Source organism: Mus caroli, unplaced genomic scaffold (assembly GCF_978045245.1).
Source record: "Mus caroli unplaced genomic scaffold, Mus_caroli_1 scaffold_10, whole genome shotgun sequence".
NCBI lineage: Eukaryota > Metazoa > Chordata > Mammalia > Rodentia > Muridae > Mus > Mus caroli.
The window spans coordinates 12,944,634-12,949,707 of NW_028227265.1; the positions used below are offsets into that span (position 1 = coordinate 12,944,634).

General features: G+C 45.5%; 1 pseudogene; it reads right to left on the reverse strand.

Moving 5' to 3' along the window:
- Positions 1-1,509: 1,509 nt before the first annotated feature.
- On the reverse strand, positions 1,510-3,452 carry LOC110299537 (kinetochore protein NDC80 homolog pseudogene; annotated as a pseudogene).
- Between the last annotated feature and the right edge of the window lie 1,622 nt (positions 3,453-5,074).

The window sequence follows — 5,074 nt, forward strand, 5'->3', positions numbered from 1 at the left end:
CCCTCAGACTCGCCAGATAACTTTATCCTGGTGACAGTACTCAGAGTAACTGATACATTCACCAAAAGGAATACCCACCAGAGATCCACCTGAAAATTCCACCAGAGGTTTGCAGTAGAATCAATGCCATTTCCCCACTACCAGAAAACAGAAGGAAGAGCCTCCCTATTCATTTGAAGAATGTCTTCATGTTGGAATTACCCCAGTACCAAATCTAAACACTAAGAAGCAGTATAAAGAAAGAGGAGGGAGACCCAAAGGCAGAAGGAAGAAAAGGTAGGTGGGCAGGCAGGGAGGCAGACAGGAAGGAAGAAAGGAGGGAAGGAAGGAAGGAAGGAAGGAAGGAAAGGGAGGGGAGGGGAGGGGATGGAGAGGAGGGGAGGAAAGTGGGGAGAGAAGGAAGGGAGGGAGGAAGGGAGAGAGGGAAGAAGAAAGGAAGGAAGGAGGATAGAGGGGAGGGAGAGGAGGGGAGGAGAAGTGAGAGAAGGGAGGGAGGGAGGAGAGAAGGGAGAGAGGGATAGATGGAAGAAGGAAAAGAAAAACTATGAACAGTATTTTCAGGAATACATATGAAATCCTTAACAGAATATTGCATTACAAACCCCAGAAAAATGTTCAAAGCAATTATACAGCATTACAGACTAGGACTTATCCCAGTGATGCAAAGCTTTGGGGTAAAGAAGAAAATAAAACCACATGATTCTGTCAGTCAGTGCAACCAAAGCACTGACAGATTCAATATTGGTTCACGATCATATTGGCTGCTTCTTTGTGTCAACTTGACACAAGTTAGAGTCATTAGACAGGGAGGAGAGACCGTTGAGGAAATGCCTCCATGAGATCCAGCTGTGAGGCATTGTCTCAATTGGCACTTAATGGGGGAGGGTGTGGCCCATGGTGGGTGGTGCCATCCCTGGGCTGGTGGTCCAGGGCTCTACAGGCTGAGCAAGCCATGGGAAGCAGGTCAGTAAGCAGCGCCCCTCCATGACTTCTGCACCAGCTCCTGCGTCCAGGTTCCAGTCCTGACTCCCTCCAATGAATGATGGCCTAGGATCTGGACGTGTAAGCCAAAGAAACTCTTTACTCCTCTGTTGGCTTTCCGATCATAGTGTTTTGTAGCAGCAATGGAAACCCCAAGACAAATTGGTGCTAGTGTAGTGTGGTGTCACTGTGATGGACCTGACCTTTGGGGAAGGACTGTGGTTGGACTTGGGAACTTTAGGCTAGAAAAGCCATTGGGTGTTAAGAACTCTCTGGGATGTTCTGTGGTAGGTTGGAAGAAAAGAAAAGTTGAGAATAGTGTAGAGGATGTGGCTTGTGAAGTTTCACAGGGAAGTTTAAAGAATCTGTCAGGACTATTTACCATTTTGATTTAATATTCTCCCCGCCCCCCCCCCCCCCGCTAGTACAATTTATTAACTGTCTGATGTGTCTAAAAGGCCAATCTACCACATTATCGTAATTTTGGGATAGAATATTATGTTATGTCTGTGAAAGATTAGTTTATCTTCACCTGTCAGGAGCCTTAAGTTGGGCAGCGTTACTCTTATACGTCTCTGCATCTCTCTGATGTTTTCCAGGAGATCTTCAGACATGCGTCCTTCATACTCTCTGTCGGCTTTCGAATTCTGCTCTTCAAGATGGCTCTCCAAAGGCCCTACGTGTGTAGTGACCATCTCCAAAGGACGTTGTAAGGTGTTTTCTACCTTCCTTCTTTCTTCAGTTGTGGTCTGCACAGCTCGCTGGTATTCCTGCTGGATGGCATCCATCTCATCCGTGGCCTCGCTGAGGCCCTCCGTTCACCACCCTCTCACCCCGTTCACCCCCTTCACCCCGCTCTCCAGCAGGTGCTTGTGTTTCTCCAGGGACTGGAGCTCACTGGCACACTGGTTGTCTTCTTCCTCAGCGTCCTTAACAGCCTGTGGTAACGGTCATCCAGCTTTTGAGCCTCTCCGTTCAGCATCCTCACAGTCCTCTTGCTTTCCATTTCCATGGTGTTCAGTTTTCCTAAAGTATCCTCCAGACCCATCTTTGTATTCAGACCTTTGTTGATTTCTTCTTCGGTTTCATGCAAGAGTTCTTTGAGAGGTGCATACACTCGAGTCCTTGTATTTGACAAGGCACTTGGCACCAGCCTCAGGACTAAACTTAATTTCAAAGTCGCAACCTTTGGAATTCTCAGCGCCTTTGGGGATCAGCTTTAATTCTCTAGCCAACTTGTGGTACTCTGCTAGCTGTGCTTCAATCGCCTCTTTGCCTCTGGCGTGTTTCAATTCCTCATCCCACATTGGTTGTTGTTCAGCTTCCAGGTCTTTGGTTAATTTATTAATAGTCTTGCCGCAATTCATTTTTCTCACGATTTATTCTCTCAATGTCAGCAACTGAATCCTTCAGGTTATCAACGATACTCTGTAGTCGAGTGTTTTCCTGTTTCACATTCTAGTTCTAATCTACCAGTTTCTTCATCAAGACTACTCAATTTCTGTTCCCGAATGGATGGATGAGACTCCAAGTTGCTCATGTGTGCTTTATCGTTTTGAACATCTGCCTGTAAGGAAACTTTCAGTTTCCTCGGTGATAGCAGACGATTGGGTTCTTTTTCTCTTTCCTGCTCCAGTCTTGCAATCCGTTCGTTTGCTGCTTTGTTTTCTGCTGCTCGTGATTCCAGCTTGGACACATCTACCTTGTACAAGTCCGACAGCTTCCCCTGCAGCTCTGCATCCTCCTCTTCAAAGCTGTCGGCCCCGGTCATGAACTTCTCATAGGATTTTTTTTTGGTGTAGTCCCAAGACAACTTATTGTGTTTAATTCCATCTTCAGTTTCTTCTCTCCAGAGCTGTCCATCATCCATAAAGGTGAGCTTTCTTTCATGGCAGTATGAATCTTGATGCAGTCTGTTAGCCACACCAAAGCAGCCATGATGTGAGGCCACAACATGTGAGGGGCTCCCACTGTATACATGGAGCTCTTGGACAGTGTGAAGGGATACCCAAGTTCTTTAAAAATTCTTGGGACCTCTCCTTCACATTTTGTATCAGGAAGTTCATATGATGGGAACAGGAAGCCATAAAAAAAGGGCGAACATCTTTAGGAAATCTTTAGAAGGTGGAGTTTGTAGAGGCTTCGTGGATATACTATCTACATAACCATTTTCTGTAGGAAACTCAGAGTTGTCGAATACACTGCTGAATGAACGTTTTGTCATTCAGTGGTCTTGGGTCCTTGAGTTTTTCAGAACTGGAAAATATACCAAGTTGACTATTCCTGGATCCGTGTCCGATAGTCCTTTTCTCAAATATTGAGACTTTTCTTTCAGATTTTCGGTTTGTGTGTACTCAGCTTTCCAAAGGTTGATCTTTCTTTGGTTTGAGAGGTATGAAGATTTATTGAGGTCTAGGTACCTGCATAGAAAGGCAGCCAGCACCACAGGTGGAAACTGAACCGGGCTTCATGCTTGTAACTTTTCTCTCAGCTTCTCAACGAGACCCAGCACCCAGCTTTCAGTAAAATGCACGACTGCACATGAAAACAGCCACCAAAACAAAGGCTTTTGTCTTGCTCAACCCAGAGTGGTTTGAATTTTAAAATTTCCCTTGATTTTCTGCGGTTCTCATTAGCTAGGGCTGGAGAGTCAGCTGCGATTAACAAGATACCAGAACGACTAAAGCGAAACTTTTGTGTTACTGGGACTGTCGATGCTGGTTAGCTGGAGCTAAGAAATTAGTAGTGATTGAGACGAGCTGCATATGTATCAAAAGATGGCCTAGTCGGCCATCACTGGAAAGAGAGGCCCATTGGACACGCAAACTTTATATGCCCCAGTACAGGGGAACGCCAGGGCCAAAAAGTGGGAATGGGTGGGTAGGGGAGTGGGGGGGAGGGCATGGGGGACTTTTGGTCTAGCATTGGAAATGTAATTCAGGAAAATATGTAATAAAAAATTTTAATAAAAAAAAGAAGAAGAGACGAGCATTGTTGAGGTGAAACCTTCTGAGAAGTGTTTCCTGAGAGCATAGAGAAGCTGTGTTCTGGAGGCAGCCATATAGTTGTACCTCATGTTGGCAGCTGGACTTGGTCACATGGCAGAGTCACACAGGTGGTACTGGTTTTGAAGGCATGAAGGAGTCATGGAGAGCAGCTGAGGCTTGGCACTGTGAGAGGCCATTGGTGAAGGTGCAGCTTCAGTGGCAAGTGAAGGCTCAGGTCATGCAAAGAAGTTGAGGCTCGGCACCAGGAAGAGAGCCTTTGATAGGCTGTTGGTAAAAGTGCAGATCAGTTTGCAGCAAGGGACCCCAGCAGTCTCTGAGATGCTGGAGCCATGAAATGACCACCAAGAACAGCAGCACCAGGGAGTGTGGAGCCAACCAGAGCATAGAAGATGAGTTATAAGTGCTAAAAGAGGGTAGAGCTGGAGAGGTGACCAGAGCCCAGGAGCCCAGAAGATTGTGTGTGGATCCCAGACATTGGACACTGAGTTATATACTGTTGGATTCAGACAGGTTCGAACTGTGACCATGCCCTGATTCTTCCCTCTTGAAGGTATTTAATTTCAAGTTTTACAGGAGCTCACAGCTGAAGGACCTGGAACTTTTAAAAGAGATCTTAGATTTTTAGAGAGATTAGATATTTTAAAGAGCCTGAAGTTTTAATGTGTTTTAATTTGTAAAGACTGAGAGTTTTAAAAGTTATTGATGTTTTTAATGAGATCTTGGGGATGAATAAGAAAGGGTTGTGGCTTCATAGTGATGTATTTGTGTGTCAAGTTGACAAGTGGACAGTTGTCCTGACTGATTTTGTGTGTCAACTTAACACCAGTTAGAGTGATCAGAGAAAAAGGAGCCCCAGTTAGAAAATGCCTCCATGGGACCCAGCTGTAAAGCATTTTCTCAATTAGTGATCAATGAGGGAGGGGGTGAGGGAAGGAGGTGGGAGGGGGGAGGGAAGGGGGAAAGGGGAAGGGGGGAAAATAGAAATGTGAATCAATTGTTTTAAAGATGGTATGATAAAGTCTACAGGAGACTCATATTCTTTAATGTGGACTCCACAGGAATTTTGGGTTAATAACCCGACATGA